This window comes from Salmo salar, chromosome 06 (assembly GCF_965601325.2).
Source record: "Salmo salar chromosome 06, fSalSal1, whole genome shotgun sequence".
Lineage (NCBI taxonomy): Eukaryota > Metazoa > Chordata > Actinopteri > Salmoniformes > Salmonidae > Salmo > Salmo salar.
Genome location: NC_138296.1, coordinates 37,748,364 through 37,765,509, shown reverse-complemented (window position 1 = coordinate 37,765,509; position 17,146 = coordinate 37,748,364). Strand labels below are relative to the sequence as shown.

Here is a 17,146-nt window from a genome sequence, read left to right as displayed (position 1 = left end):
AGAACTTGGAGAGAGTGGAAGGGGATCTGGCAGGGGATCCAGGGGGTGAGGGGGATGCAGCGCCGATTGGTGTTCGGCCAGACAAGGGGTCGAGGGGTGTCAGAGATGTTGTAGACGGTTTCAAATGGAAAGAAGAGACAAAGGAAGAATCAAGTTGGTGGTGATCCTTTACGTTCTTCTTCTCCCGGTTTGTCCAAACTGACGCAGTTACCATGCTGGCATCCAATGAAGTCAGTTTGGGTGGGATTGGGAACGGCGATGGACAGCGGCTCCCAATCCCGAGGCGAACTCTGCACTTCTTTTTCTGTTTGGAGAAACATTATATAGCTAATATAGTACATAACAAATCAAATAAAAAGATCTTACTTGCTTCACAACAGACCTTGTTATATTTCAACTAGCAGCAAAGGTCACACCCAAACCACATGATCTGAACATAAAATAAAGAACTTGTCGCCCATTGTAACCATAGTTATACCCTCTGTCCCAAATCCTGCCATATGGGACACATAAATAGACAATGAAACAACTAGGAATAGCAGAAAAGAATAGAATATACTCTAAATTGTAACAGAATTAGATCAATTCTAGCCCAGACTAAACATATACCTTTTTACAGCAACACAAACATCCCATTTCAGTGTATTTGTAGACTATGCCTTATTTTGCAGAACATCAAAATATGTTGCCTATTTAACATTGTGATGTCATAACCAAATTATGATGCGCTTGACTACGCGTTACCAGCGTAAATAGCCAACAAATCACACAAACCAAAATGTTGAAAAATAATTTACAAAATGAATTGATCGTGTATTCAGAGTTGTTCCTATTTCATAAAATATACAAAATAACTAGGTTCTTGCCAATAAACCTGTTTTTTTATTGAGAAAACATTGTCTTCTCTTTCTCCCATGCTCCCTGGGTCACTGACGCATGATTGTATGGGATATAGTAAGAGGCTAGGAAATTCGAAGTACTGTCTATCAGAATCAAAATAACTTTTATTGCCCAAGTGGCCTACATTCACACATTCACAGAATTTGACTCGGTGAATTGGTGCTGCCAGCAATAGACAAATGTAAAGACACATTTACAGCCTATACAATATACAGTAAACATAAAACATATTTATTAGCTTCTATCTTCTTAAAATACTTTAGAGTAATATTTTATTATGGAAAGTAAAATGCCTATTTCACTTCAGTTGACGCTGATCTGATACAGATCGAACGTGTAGCTTTGCAATGGTTGTTAGGATGACCTTTGAAAAAGAAAAGGAGAGCCGCACTCTCTTGCTCAGACTCAATAATTGAATAACCTAATATCCAACGTTCCGACCGACAAGCTGTCTTCATCATTGTATGTTAGGAGGACCTCTGACCGTACCGCATTGAAAAGGTGCCACTCTGCCTAGTGACTGTAAACTAAACAAAAATACTAACGTTAGTACATTTGTTGTATATTTGCTAGATAGCCATATTTGCTAGACAGCCATTTGTTGTATATTAGCTTGACAGCCATATTACTAGCTAGCTAGCTAACTACGTTATCTATTTTAGTCTATGCAAGTCTAGTTGGACGATTAATCAGCAATATTCTAGCAGACCTTTACTAGCTAGGTCATAACGAGTGAAAATGGCTAGCTAGCTACATCATGTAAGGTAAACCGCAATGTAAAAAGTTGGGCAATTCAAACAGTCAGTGTTAGCGAGCAACTTTTTGGTTGCACTGTGTTTAACAATTAAAGCAAGGCTGAACAGCTTATTTTTGGTTTCAACAGGTGAAGGTACTGAAGGAGAAGATAACTTCCCAGTGTCTGGACAGAAGCTCATATATGCTGGCAAAATCCTGCAAGATGACACACCTATTAAAGACTACAAAATTGACGAGAAGAATTTCGTTGTAGTTATGGTATCGAAGGTACATTTCCCTAATCCATTTTACTTGGACTCATAATGAGCTGCACCCACCTGTTTTGGGTCACATGATTGTCTGCATAGATGACAGTAATAGCCTGTTTATATCTCCTCTGGAACTAGGCAAAGTCTGCCACAGCTGCTTCAACACCTTCCTCAGAGGCATCCAAGGCCCCTGTCCAGGACTCTGGGTCGTCTGCGGGCCCGGCCCCTGCAGCCATCCCTATCCCCCCAGAGGAGCCCACACCTCCAGTCGCAGAGCCCCCAGCTCTGATGTCCTCTTAGTCTTTCCCACAGTAGTTGTGGGTCAAGACTGTCTTCCAAACTGATCTGTGATGTATGGTCTGTTACATTGCCATTCATTGTTCCATTACTTTATTGTATTTGTGGTTACATTCAAATCCTGAGGGAGTGCGTAGATAGACTGTGCACAGACACACAATATTGTTTTAATATTATTAACTTTTTCCACTTTTTACTCAACATGAATGAATGATAGAGATTGCCTCTTATACAGTGCATTCGGAACGTATTCACACCCATTGACTTTTTCCACATTTTGTTACGTTACAGCCTTATTCAAAAAGGATTAAAAAAAATTACAAATCCTCATCAATCTACACACAATACCCCATAATGACAAAGTGAAGACAGGTTTTTAGACATTCTAGCAAATGTATACAAAATAAAAAACAGAAATACTTGTACATGATTGTACATGATTTGGAAAGGCACACCTGTCTATATAAGGTCCCGCAGTTGACAGTGCATGTCAGAACAAAAACCAAGCCATGAGGTCGAAGGAATTGTCCTCCATCATTCCTAAATGGAAGAAGTTTGGAACCTCAGACTCCTAGAGCTGGCTGCCTGGCCAAACTGAGCAATCAGGTGAGAAAGGCCTTGGTCAGGGAGGTGAACAAGAACCTGATGGTCACTCTGACAGAGCTCCAGAGTTCCTCTGTGGAGATTGGAGAACCCTCCAGAAGGACAACCATCTCTGCAGCACTCCACCAATCAGGTCTTTCTGGTAGAGTGGCCAGACGGAAGCCACTTCTCAGCAAAAGGCATATGACAGCACGCTTGGAGTTTGCCAAAAGCCACCTAAAGACTCTCAGACCATGAGAAACAAGATTGAACTCCTTGGCCTGAATGCCAAGCGTCACATCTGGAGGAAACCTGGCACCATTTCTATGGTGAAGTATGGTGGTGGCAGCATCGTGCTGTGGGGATGTTTTTCAGCAGCAGGGACTGGGAGACTAGTCAGAATCGAGGGAAAGATGAACGGCACAAAGTACAGAGAGATGCTTGTTGAAAACCAACTCCAGAGCGTTCAGGATCTCAGACTGGGGCGAAGGGAGTCAACTTCCAACAAGACAACGACCATAAGCACACAGCCAAGACAACGCAGGGGTGGCTTGGGGACAAGTCTCTGAGTGGCCCAGCCAGAGCCCAGACTTTAACCTGATTGAACATCTCTGGAGACCTGAAAATAGCTGTGCAGCGATTCTCCCCATCCAACCTGACAGAGCTTGAGAGGATCTGCAGAGAAGAATGGGAGAAACTCCCCAAATACAGGTGTGCTAAGCTTGTAGCGTCATACCCAAGAAGACTCGAGGGTGTAATCGCTGCCAAAGGTGCTTCAACAAAGTACTGAGTAAAGGGTCTGAATACTTATGTAAATGTGATAGTTAAGCTTTTTGTTTTCTTTATAAATTTGCAAAAAATTCTAAAAACCTGTTTTTGCTGTCATTATGGGGTAGATTGATGAGAAGAAGAAAAACAATTTAATCCATTTTAGAATAAGGCTGTAACTTAACAAAATGTGGAAAAAGTCAAGGGGTCTGAATACTTTCTGAATGCACTGTAGGTGCAGTTATTAACTACCATGTACAGTAAAGGAAAATGAATTGCACTAGGTAGGTGAGATGTTTTATATTTATATAAACAGTGGATAGCCTACAGTGGTGTAGGCTGTTTCTTCTGGTGGTCTAGGGCAGCCTGATGGTGGTCTAGGGCAGCTTGATGGTGGTCTAGGGCAGCTTGATGGTGGTCTAGGGCAGCTTGATGGTGGTCTAGGGCAGCTTGATGGTGGTCTAGGGCAGCTTGATGGTGGTCTAGGGCAGCTTGGTGGTGGTCTAGGGCAGCTTGATGGTGGTCTAGGGCAGCTTGATGGTGGTCTAGGGCAGCTTGATGGTGGTCTAGGGCAGCTTGATGGTGGTCTAGGGCAGCTTGATGGTGGTCTAGGGCAGCTTGATGGTGGTCTAGGGCATCCTAATTCGATGAATCTGATGTTTCTTGGTGTGCGGTAGGTGCTACTCCAGGTGGTCCCTGAGCGCTGTGCCCCTAACGATGGGTTCTCCTGGTGCTTCTCCTAGTAGTGAGGGGCCTGGTCTCCTTCACCTGCTCCACTACAATGAGAAATGACAGGGAGATCTTACATGTACATACAATGTCTGGAAAATAACACATACAGAGGGATTACAGGTTAAAGGGATAACTCTTAATGCGTGGTCAATTAATCATCTTTCTAGCTTTGGTGAACACTTTTTTTTTTCTTGATGACTCATTGTCGTGATTGACTCCATTTGTGGCATTCTTCTCAAATGTGTGGGCTAGAGCCTTACCTGCAGACATAGAACAGGATGTAGGCAGTCTGTGCCGTTGCCCTCAGCACAGTGGCCTCATCTGTCCTCAAGACATGTGCGTCATCCAGGCAGAGCCACCCACTGCCACGGCTGTCCAAAACATCACTGATGTAGTGGCCTAGGGAACAAGGGAAACAGAATAGAGTGTACATTAAGCTTTCAGAATTGTGTGTGCGTGCGTGCATTTTACCTGTACACATGTTGTCTCCCAGATGTGAGATCACACTTGACAATTTGTAGATATTGTCTGGCTGGTGTCTCTGTAAGGAAACACATTTAATAATAGGATTGTTATTTTGTCTACAGGATAGGGGTGCCTTCTATAACTGCCTTATCTTGATCTGCCCACTATCTCAACTGGATGGAATTATCTCTCTCTCTATTTCTCTCTCTCTCTCTCTCTCTATTTCTCTCTCTCTCCTCACCACAGCGGCTGCCTGCTGCTCTTTCTCACTAACAGCTGGTTTCTCTAGCTGGTCAGAGGAATTTGAAGCTGGTGGGGGTATATCAAATATAGTGTAAATGCAAACCAGAAAGTGAAGTGGAAACCTATCAACAAATATACTCTTAACTTCAGCTTCTGACTTGCTTTCCTCAATAGTCCTGTTTCATGAGAGGGTGTTCTGCATAATGTCAGTAACACAATGTCCTACCTGGTCTATCAAGGGTGCCTTTCGGGGAGTTTGCAGGTGTGTTGTCCATGTTGTTTTTCCCCATGGAGCTTGCCCTGTGTAAATTGATGGCATTGAAAAGAAATATCTAGTGTGTGAAAATCATGGTGTGTGTTGGCTACCCAATGTGCAATGTCCCCAAACAGAGTCTAAACCAACCTGGCTCCATGCTGGACAGGGGCTGTCGCCCCACATACGGCTGGGAGGGTCAGTTCTGCAGGGATGGATATGGGATCATCCACCTTCTCTGGCTCCCAGTTGCCTGCAGTAAACCGCTTGATATGAAGCATTAGGACCCTGCTCAGAGACAGGCATTCACACACACAGACGACCAGGCAGGCATTCACATAAACAGACGACCAGGCAGGCATTCACATAAACAGACGACCAGGCAGGCATTCACATAAACAGACGACCAGGCAGGCATTCACATAAACAGACGACCAGGCAGGCATTCACAAACAGACGACCAGGCAGGCATTCACATACACAGACGACCAGGCAGGCATTCACACAGACAAAGGCATCAGTCTTGTACTCAAATCAATAACCCAGTTTGGTGAGTTAGATCAGGACTGTCAATTGTAATCTGAGGGACTCACCGGGGCAGCGTGAGGAAGTGCCTAGTCACAGATGCCATGCTGCCTGAGCACACCCTGCATGCACACTCTAATGCAGATGGCTAGGTAACAAAGCATAGCAATACAATTATGAACATGACATTAATGATAGTGTTCCTTGACATACTCACTAACTCTTGGTTGAAGCTAAGTGCTGACCTTAAAGTAGAGGTCCAGGCTGTGTGTCAGGTCTTGGCTCAGGTTCAGTGACAGGTGATTGTAATCCTCCTGACCATACACTATAACTCCACAGCTTCAGAGGTACGGAGAGAAATGCATCAGCTCTCCAACACAAACCTTTTGATCCCTCTACACACTAACTATCTTAATGCTTTACCTCTGTATCCTGCATGTTATGCTGACATTAAACCTCCTCACAAATGTGATGAAGACATCAAGGTACACCATATACAAATGACAGCTGTTACCTGGTGCAGGTACGGAAAGTCTTCAGCTTGAATTCTAACTGCTTCACGGGGCAGGTGTATGGCTCTGGGGAGCCCTTTAATGCCATACCCTCCTCCTTCAGCTGAAAGAGGAGGAGCAACACACATTCATGGGCATCCTAAGAGAAGAATGGGAAAGAAACAGAAAATACATCAACAACTACAACTGAAACAGAGCTAAGGAAAAAGATTGTCACGTGTCCCAGGTTTATTGTTAAGTGAGTCTTTTAGCATATAATATCTTACCTGTTCACCGTCGTCCTCATAGTCCTCATTGACAACGGAGAGACAGCGCTTGACTGTTTGAAGGATTTTCATCTTTTCCTTTTTCTTAGCATTGACAGTGCCTCCAGAAAGCCTTGCCTGATGTAACTCGGCAAAGCAGCTGTGGAGGGAGACAAAGAGCATGCATTCAGGTTTCACTCTCTCACTTTGGCCACAGATTAACTCTGTGCTTCTACTTTAGCCTCTGATCAAATATGATTCAACTGATTCCTGATTGTGACAGGAAATCATCTCTGGTGTTAATCAGTAGCTGAGTTGGGTGTGGTTTTATCTTAAAAATCATATGAGGCACTAAGAGTGTACAAAAGACAGTATGTATACATACATACATACAGTACACTGAACAAAAATATAAATGCAACATGTGAAGTGTTGGTCCCATGTTTCATGAGCTGAAATAAAAGATCCCAGAAATGTTCCATATGTACAAAAAGCTTATTTCTCTCAAATTCTGTGCACAAATTTGTTAACCTCTATGGGCTATGTCCCACCCCTGATACACCCTATCAACAACAGGTGAAATATCAAGAGCGCCAAATTTGAAAACAATTAAATGTCATAATTCAAATTTCTCAAACATACAACTATCTTACACCCTTTGAAAGATAAACATCTCCTTAATCTAACCACGTTGTCCGATTCCAAAAAGGCTTTACGGCGAAAGCATAAAGTTAGATTATGTTAGGAGAGTACATTGACAATAGCTGTGTGTAATGTTTTGTCAATTCAAAGACAGGCGTCACCAAAAGCAGAAAACCAGCTAAAATTATGCACTAACCTTTTACAATCTCCATCAGATGACACTCCTAGGACATTATGTTAGACAATACATGCATTTTTTGTTCTATCAAGTTCATATTTATATCCAAAAACAGCGTTTTACTATGGCGTTGATGTTGAGGAAATCGTTTCCCTCCAATAACCGCCAGTCAATCAGCACAACAAATTAAATAATTACTATTCGAAAACATTGGTAAAATATTATATTGTCATTCAAAGAATTATAGATTTACATCTCTTGAACGCAACCGGATTGCCAGATTTAAAAATAACCTTACTGGGAAATCACACTTTGCAATAATCTGAGCACTGCGCCCAGAGAAATACGCTTTGCGATACAAACTAACCGCCATGTTGGAGAGATCTAAAATCGAAAATACTATGTAAATAATTCATTACCTTTGATTCTCTTCATCAGATGTCACTTCCAGGAATCCCAGGTCCATAACAAATGTAGTTTTGTTCGAAAAAGCTCATAATTTATGTCCAAAAAGCTCTGTGTTGTTAGCACATGATCTATGCCCTCCGGACTTGTCTTCATAAACGAGGGGGGAAAAATATTTACGTTCGTTCAAACATGTCAAACGTTGTATAGCATAAATCATTAGTGCCTTTTTTAACCAGAACATGAATAATATTCAAGGCGGACGATTGCATTCTCTTTTAAAACGCATTGGAACGAGAGTACCCAACATGAACTCGCGCGCCAAAGTCTAATCGGCCACCACCGTTCCAAGGCTCTTGTTCGGTCAGATCTCACAGTATAAGACTCAAAACACTTTGTAAAGACTGGTGACATCTGGTGGAAGCCATAGGAAGTGCTCAAAGATTAATAAGGCCCTGTGTGTTTCAATGGCATAGGCTTAAAGATAATTCAACACATCAGGTATCCACTTCCTGTCAGAATTTGTCTCAGGGTTTTGACTGCCATATGAGTTCTGTTATACTTACAGACACCATTCAAACAGTTTTAGAAAATTCGGAGTGTTTTCTATCCAAACCTGAACAATAATATGCATATTCTAGCTTCTGAGTTGGTGTAGGAGGCAGTTAAAAATGGGCACATATTTTTTTCAAAATTCTCAATACTGCCCCCTAGCCCCAATTAACATCCCTGTTAGTGAGCATTTATCCTTTGCCAAGATAATCCATCCACCTGACAGGTGGTATATCAATAAGCTGATTAAACAGCATGATCATCACACAGGTACACAGGTAAACCTTGTGCTGAGGACAATAAAAGGCCACTCTAAAATGTGCAGTTTTGTTACACAACACAATACCACAGATGTCACAGGTTTTGAGGGAGTGTGCAATTGGCATGCTGACAGCAGGAATATCCACCAGAGCTGTTGCCAGAGAATTGAATGTTAATTTCTATACCATAAGCCATCTCCAACATTGTTTTAGAGAATTTGGCAGTACGTCCAACCGCAGACCACGTGTAACCACACAAGCCCAGGACCTCCACATCCAGCTTCTTCACCTGCGGCATCGTCTGAGGGGGTGCTGAGGAGTATTTCTGTCTGTAATAAAGCCCTTTTGTGGGGGAAATCTCATTCTGATCGGCTGGGCCTAACTCCCCAGTGGTTGGGCCTACGCCCTCCCAGCCCCACCCATGGCTGTGCCCTTGCTCAGTCGTGAAATCCATAGATTATGGCCTAATGAACTTATTTCAATAGACTAATTTCCTTATATGAATTGTAACTGAGTAAAATCTTTGAAATTGTTGCATGTTACATTTATATATTTGTTTAGGATAGATAGATAGATAGATAGATAGATAGATAGATAGATAGATAGATAGATAGATAGATAGATAGATAGATAGATAGATAGATACATACATACATACATACATACATACATACATACATACATACATACATACTGTACATACATACCACAGGAGGTTGATGGCACCTTAATTGGTAATGGCTGGAGCGGAATCAGTGGAATGCTATCAAATACATCAAACATATGGTTTCTATGTGTTTGATGCCATTCCATTTGCTCCACTACAGACATCATTACGAGCCGTCGTCCCCTCAGCAGCCTCCACTGCCACATACATTGAGGCGGGACTTGTGTACTGTAACTATAAGCGTCTAGATGGGTGGGTCAGTGTGTGTACAGGTGGGACAGGAGAGTGAAAGCGAGGCTGTATACCATAGCAGTTTAGAGGAGGGGGAGGAACTCCAGGTGTCCTGCTGTCTCAGGATGTCTCTGCAAAATGCTGGCAGCCCCAGCAGGCACTGCAGAGCAGAGTTCATGAAGCAGGTGTTGCCAATATTAGGCAACCTGTGGGAAAGAAGCCATCTGTTACACACTAATATCTGAACAGTGGACCAAAGGTAAACTAATGAATGGATTTGTAAGGCATGAACGCAAGATAACTCTGAATACCACACAGAATTATTTAAAACAAAAAGCAGAGCTCAGAGATAAGAGTAGGTGTGTGTGTGTAGATGTGTGTGTGTTTTACCCGAGGAGCTTGGTGTTGTCTTCGCCCTCGCCTGTGCAGCTCTGCTCCCCCAGCTGGGTGCTACTCTTGCTGAACAGGTTTGGGAGGCGAGCCATGGCTTCCCGAGGCCTGACCAATGGCCTAGAGGAAGAGTGACTGATTAGAGGCCTCAGTAGCAGTAGCTCCACACCAATCGGTCTGTTTGAACACTGTTTTAATGTACAAGCATACAGATATTCCTTACCATGTCATGGTGTGAGTGACCACTCTTATGTAGAGTCGAGTGAGATGAAGGTGGCTATTGTCTACAGTACTTACCTCTCCAAGGAGACAGAGGAATCCCTCAGGTCAATGGAGGCCTCTGCAGAGAGAGACCGAGAGACGGACAGCGGTAAGAAAGAAGCTTTGTCAAAGATGAATTGAGAAAAATAGCACCAACAAATGGCACCCGTTTACAGACCTGCGATGCCAGCAAATCGGGGTACCATTCTCTTTGTCTGTGGAACAAATGCCCCCACCTCTTTGACCTCAGAGCTCATAAGATCTCTGTAAAGACACACAGACATATGCATTAGGTTAGCTATATTATATTGGCTTTTTCATTTAAATTCAATGGTGTTGGTTGGCATGAAATTTGATGTCAGGCTGCAGTACCTGGCAGTCTCACTGTCTTTGTTGGTCTCTCCATGGTGGTCCAGGGGGTTTGGAGAGGAGGACTGGGGGGCAGGGGAGGAGACGTGGGTTGTGGAGGAAGGGCAGGCAGGACTGGGGGGAGTGGCAGAGGAGGATGACTGAGTTGAGACAGCCAGGGAAACAGAGGAAGCACTAAAAGGGGAGGAGGTCTGTGATCCTTCCTCTGAAGAAGAAGAAGAGACAGATGACATGTGGAGAGAGGAGAGGGAAGAGAGGCTGAAGAACTTGGAGAGAGTGGAAGGGGATCTGGCAGGGGATCCAGGGGGTGAGGGGGATGCAGCGCCGATTGGTGTTCGGCCAGACAAGGGGTCGAGGGGTGTCAGAGATGTTGTAGACGGTTTCAAATGGAAAGAAGAGACAAAGGAAGAATCAAGTTGGTGGTGATCCTTTACGTTCTTCTTCTCCCGGTTTTTCCAAACTGACGCAGTTACCATGCTGGCATCCAATGACGTCAGTTTGGGTGGGATTGGGAACGGCGATGGACAGCGGCTCCCAATCCCGAGGCGAACTCTGCACTTCTTTTTCTGTTTGGAGAAACATTATATAGCTAATATAGTACATAACAAATCAAATAAAAAGATCTTACTTGCTTCACAACAGACCTTGTTATATTTGAACTAGCAGCAAAGGTCACACCCAAACCACATGATCTGACCATAAAATAAAGAACTTGTCGCCCATTGTAACCATAGTTATACCCTCTGTCCCAAATCCTGCCATATGGGACACATAAATAGACAATGAAACAACTAGGAATAGCAGAAAAGAATAGAATATACTCTAAATTGTAACAGAATTAGATCAATTCTAGCCCAGACTAAACATATACCTTTTTACAGCAACACAAACATCCCATTTCAGTGTATTTGTAGACTATGCCTTATTTTGCAGAACATCAAAATATGTTGCCTATTTAACATTGTGATGTCATAACCAAATTATGATGCGCTTGACTACGCGTTACCAGCGTAAATAGCCAACAAATCACACAAACCAAAATGTTGAAAAATAATTTACAAAATGAATTGATCGTGTATTCAGAGTTGTTCCTATTTCATAAAATATACAAAATAACTAGGTTCTTGCCAATAAACCTGTTTTTTTATTGAGAAAACATTTGTCTTCTCTTTCTCCCATGCTCCCTGGGTCACTGACGCATGATTGTATGGGATATAGTAAGAGGCTAGGAAATTCGAAGTACTGTCTATCAGAATCAAAATAACTTTTATTGCCCAAGTGGCCTACATTCACACATTCACAGAATTTGACTCGGTGAATTGGTGCTGCCAGCAATAGACAAATGTAAAGACACATTTACAGCCTATACAATATACAGTAAACATAAAACATATTTATTAGCTTCTATCTTCTTAAAATACTTTAGAGTAATATTTTATTATGGAAAGTAAAATGCCTATTTCACTTCAGTTGACGCTGATCTGATACAGATCGAACGTGTAGCTTTGCAATGGTTGTTAGGATGACCTTTGAAAAAGAAAAGGAGAGCCGCACTCTCTTGCTCAGACTCAATAATTGAATAACCTAATATCCAACGTTCCGACCGACAAGCTGTCTTCATCATTGTATGTTAGGAGGACCTCTGACCGTACCTCATTGAAAAGGTGCCACTCTGCCTAGTGACTGTAAACTAAACAAAAATACTAACGTTAGTACATTTGTTGTATATTTGCTAGATAGCCATATTTGCTAGACAGCCATTTGTTGTATATTAGCTTGACAGCCATATTACTAGCTAGCTAGCTAACTACGTTATCTATTTTAGTCTATGCAAGTCTAGTTGGACGATTAATCAGCAATATTCTAGCAGACCTTTACTAGCTAGGTCATAACGAGTGAAAATGGCTAGCTAGCTACATCATGTAAGGTAAACCGCAATGTAAAAAGTTGGGCAATTCAAACAGTCAGTGTTAGCGAGCAACTTTTTGGTTGCACTGTGTTTAACAATTAAAGCAAGGCTGAACAGCTTATTTTTGGTTTCAACAGGTGAAGGTACTGAAGGAGAAGATAACTTCCCAGTGTCTGGACAGAAGCTCATATATGCTGGCAAAATCCTGCAAGATGACACACCTATTAAAGACTACAAAATTGACGAGAAGAATTTCGTTGTAGTTATGGTATCGAAGGTACATTTCCCTAATCCATTTTACTTGGACTCATAATGAGCTGCACCCACCTGTTTTGGGTCACATGATTGTCTGCATAGATGACAGTAATAGCCTGTTTATATCTCCTCTGGAACTAGGCAAAGTCTGCCACAGCTGCTTCAACACCTTCCTCAGAGGCATCCAAGGCCCCTGTCCAGGACTCTGGGTCGTCTGCGGGCCCGGCCCCTGCAGCCATCCCTATCCCCCCAGAGGAGCCCACACCTCCAGTCGCAGAGCCCCCAGCTCTGATGTCCTCTTAGTCTTTCCCACAGTAGTTGTGGGTCAAGACTGTCTTCCAAACTGATCTGTGATGTATGGTCTGTTACATTGCCATTCATTGTTCCATTACTTTATTGTATTTGTGGTTACATTCAAATCCTGAGGGAGTGCGTACATAGACTGTGCACAGACACACAATATTGTTTTAATATTATTAACTTTTTCCACTTTTTACTCAACATGAATGAATGATAGAGATTGCCTCTTATACAGTGCATTCGGAACGTATTCACACCCATTGACTTTTTCCACATTTTGTTACGTTACAGCCTTATTCAAAAAGGATAAAAGAATTACAAATCCTCATCAATCTACACACAATACCCCATAATGACAAAGTGAAGACAGGTTTTTAGACATTCTAGCAAATTTATACAAAATAAAAAACAGAAATACTTGTACATGATTGTACATGATTTGGAAAGGCACACCTGTCTATATAAGGTCCCGCAGTTGACAGTGCATGTCAGAACAAAAACCAAGCCATGAGGTCGAAGGAATTGTCCTCCATCATTCCTAAATGGAAGAAGTTTGGAACCTCAGACTCCTAGAGCTGGCTGCCTGGCCAAACTGAGCAATCAGGTGAGAAAGGCCTTGGTCAGGGAGGTGAACAAGAACCTGATGGTCACTCTGACAGAGCTCCAGAGTTCCTCTGTGGAGATTGGAGAACCCTCCAGAAGGACAACCATCTCTGCAGCACTCCACCAATCAGGTCGGTAGAGTGGCCAGACGGAAGCCACTTCTCAGCAAAAGGCATATGACAGCATGCTTGGAGTTTGCCAAAAGCCACCTAAAGACTCTCAGACCATGAGAAACAAGATTGAACTCCTTGGCCTGAATGCCAAGCGTCACATCTGGAGGAAACCTGGCACCATTTCTACGGTGAAGTATGGTGGTGGCAGCATCGTGCTGTGGGGATGTTTTTCAGCAGCAGGGACTGGGAGACTAGTCAGAATCGAGGGAAAGATGAACGGCACAAAGTACAGAGAGATGCTTGTTGAAAACCAACTCCAGAGCGTTCAGGATCTCAGACTGGGGCGAAGGGGTCAACTTCCAACAAGACAACGACCATAAGCACACAGCCAAGACAACGCAGGGGTGGCTTGGGGACAAGTCTCTGAGTGGCCCAGCCAGAGCCCAGACTTTAACCTGATTGAACATCTCTGGAGACCTGAAAATAGCTGTGCAGCGATTCTCCCCATCCAACCTGACAGAGCTTGAGAGGATCTGCAGAGAAGAATGGGAGAAACTCCCCAAATACAGGTGTGCTAAGCTTGTAGCGTCATACCCAAGAAGACTCGAGGGTGTAATCGCTGCCAAAGGTGCTTCAACAAAGTACTGAGTAAAGGGTCTGAATACTTATGTAAATGTGATAGTTAAGCTTTTTGTTTTCTTTATACATTTGCAAAAAATTCTAAAAACCTGTTTTTGCTGTCATTATGGGGTAGATTGATGAGAAGAAGAACAACAATTTAATCCATTTTAGAATAAGGCTGTAACTTAACAAAATGTGGAAAAAGTCAAGGGGTCTGAATACTTTCTGAATGCACTGTAGGTGCAGTTATTAACTACCATGTACAGTAAAGGAAAATGAATTGCACTAGGTAGGTGAGATGTTTTATATTTATATAAACAGTGGATAGCCTACAGTGGTGTAGGCTGTTTCTTCTGGTGGTCTAGGGCAGCCTGATGGTGGTCTAGGGCAGCTTGATGGTGGTCTAGGGCAGCTTGATGGTGGTCTAGGGCAGCTTGATGGTGGTCTAGGGCAGCTTGATGGTGGTCTAGGGCAGCTTGGTGGTGGTCTACGGCAGCTTGGTGGTGGTCTAGGGCAGCTTGGTGGTGGTCTAGGGCAGCTTGATGGTGGTCTAGGGCAGCTTGATGGTGGTCTAGGGCAGCTTGATGGTGGTCTAGGGCAGCTTGATGGTGGTCTAGGGCAGCTTGATGGTGGTCTAGGGCAGCTTGATGGTGGTCTAGGGCAGCTTGATGGTGGTCTAGGGCAGCTTGATGGTGGTCTAGGGCATCCTAATTCGATGAATCTGATGTTTCTTGGTGTGCGGTAGGTGCTACTCCAGGTGGTCCCTGAGCGCTGTGCCCCTAACGATGGGTTCTCCTGGTGCTTCTCCTAGTAGTGAGGGGCCTGGTCTCCTTCACCTGCTCCACTACAATGAGAAATGACAGGGAGATCTTACATGTACATACAATGTCTGGAAAATAACACATACAGAGGGATTACAGGTTAAAGGGATAACTCTTAATGCGTGGTCAATTAATCATCTTTCTAGCTTTGGTGAACACTTTTTTTTTTCTTGATGACTCATTGTCGTGATTGACTCCATTTGTGGCATTCTTCTCAAATGTGTGGGCTAGAGCCTTACCTGCAGACATAGAACAGGATGTAGGCAGTCTGTGCCGTTGCCCTCAGCACAGTGGCCTCATCTGTCCTCAAGACATGTGCGTCATCCAGGCAGAGCCACCCACTGCCACGGCTGTCCAAAACATCACTGATGTAGTGGCCTAGGGAACAAGGGAAACAGAATAGAGTGTACATTAAGCTTTCAGAATTGTGTGTGCGTGCGTGCATTTTACCTGTACACATGTTGTCTCCCAGATGTGAGATCACACTTGACAATTTGTAGATATTGTCTGGCTGGTGTCTCTGTAAGGAAACACATTTAATAATAGGATTGTTATTTTGTCTACAGGATAGGGGTGCCTTCTATAACTGCCTTATCTTGATCCGCCCACTATCTCAACTGGATGGAATTATCTCTCTCTCTATTTCTCTCTCTCTCTCTCTATTTCTCTCTCTCTCCTCACCACAGCGGCTGCCTGCTGCTCTTTCTCACTAACAGCTGGTTTCTCTAGCTGGTCAGAGGAATTTGAAGCTGGTGGGGGTATATCAAATATAGTGTAAATGCAAACCAGAAAGTGAAGTGGAAACCTATCAACAAATATACTCTTAACTTCAGCTTCTGACTTGCTTTCCTCAATAGTCCTGTTTCATGAGAGGGTGTTCTGCATGATGTCAGTAACACAATGTCCTACCTGGTCTATCAAGGGTGCCTTTCGGGGAGTTTGCAGGTGTGTTGTCCATGTTGTTTTTCCCCATGGAGCTTGCCCTGTGTAAATTGATGGCATTGAAAAGAAATATCTAGTGTGTGAAAATCATGGTGTGTGTTGGCTACCCAATGTGCAATGTCCCCAAACAGAGTCTAAACCAACCTGGCTCCATGCTGGACAGGGGCTGTCGCCCCACATACGGCTGGGAGGGTCAGTTCTGCAGGGATGGATATGGGATCATCCACCTTCTCTGGCTCCCAGTTGCCTGCAGTAAACCGCTTGATATGAAGCATTAGGACCCTGCTCAGAGACAGGCATTCACACACACAGACAGACGGACAGAGGCAGACAGAGGCAGGCAGAGGCAGGCAGGCATTCACATAAACAGACGACCAGGCAGGCATTCACATAAACAGACGACCAGGCAGGCATTCACAAACAGACGACCAGGCAGGCATTCACATACACAGACGACCAGGCAGGCATTCACACAGACAAAGGCATCAGTCTTGTACTCAAATCAATAACCCAGTTTGGTGAGTTAGATCAGGACTGTCAATTGTAATCTGAGGGACTCACCGGGGCAGCGTGAGGAAGTGCCTAGTCACAGATGCCATGCTGCCTGAGCACACCCTGCATGCACACTCTAATGCAGATGGCTAGGTCACAAAGCATAGCAATACAATTATGAACATGACATTAATGATAGTGTTCCTTGACATACTCACTAACTCTTGGTTGAAGCTAAGTGCTTACCTTAAAGTAGAGGTCCAGGCTGTGTGTCAGGTCTTGGCTCAGGTTCAGTGACAGGTGATTGTAATCCTCCTGACCATACACTATAACTCCACAGCTTCAGAGGTACGGAGAGAAATGCATCAGCTCTCCAACACAAACCTTTTGATCCCTCTACACACTAACTATCTTAATGCTTTACCTCTGTATCCTGCATGTTATGCTGACATTAAACCTCCTCACAAATGTGATGAAGACATCAAGGTACACCATATACAAATGACAGCTGTTACCTGGTGCAGGTACGGAAAGTCTTCAGCTTGAATTCTAACTGCTTCACGGGGCAGGTGTATGGCTCTGGGGAGCCCTTTAATGCCATACCCTCCT

General features: G+C 43.5%; 3 long non-coding RNA genes across 4 annotated transcripts; 1 reads left to right on the top strand and 2 right to left on the bottom strand.

Moving 5' to 3' along the window:
- The first annotated feature begins 1,783 nt into the window (after positions 1 to 1,783).
- LOC145879831 (uncharacterized) lies at positions 1,784 to 2,365 on the top strand. The gene is made up of 2 exons (XR_014392654.1): positions 1,784 to 1,923; positions 2,043 to 2,365. It is a non-coding gene; the product is annotated as an uncharacterized LOC145879831 (long non-coding RNA).
- Positions 2,278 to 4,905, bottom strand: LOC145879832 (uncharacterized). The gene is made up of 2 exons (XR_014392655.1): positions 4,544 to 4,905; positions 2,278 to 4,327 (listed from the first exon to the last, which is right to left on the bottom strand). It is a non-coding gene; the product is annotated as an uncharacterized LOC145879832 (long non-coding RNA).
- Positions 4,906 to 13,092: 8,187 nt separating this feature from the next.
- LOC145879830 (uncharacterized) lies at positions 13,093 to 16,762 on the bottom strand. 2 transcript variants are annotated; one of them, XR_014392653.1, is made up of 3 exons: positions 16,190 to 16,749; positions 15,343 to 16,086; positions 13,093 to 15,126 (listed from the first exon to the last, which is right to left on the bottom strand). It is a non-coding gene; the product is annotated as an uncharacterized LOC145879830 (long non-coding RNA). The 2 variants fall into 2 exon arrangements; XR_014392652.1 differs by having other exon boundaries at positions 15,343 to 16,762.
- Between the last annotated feature and the right edge of the window lie 384 nt (positions 16,763 to 17,146).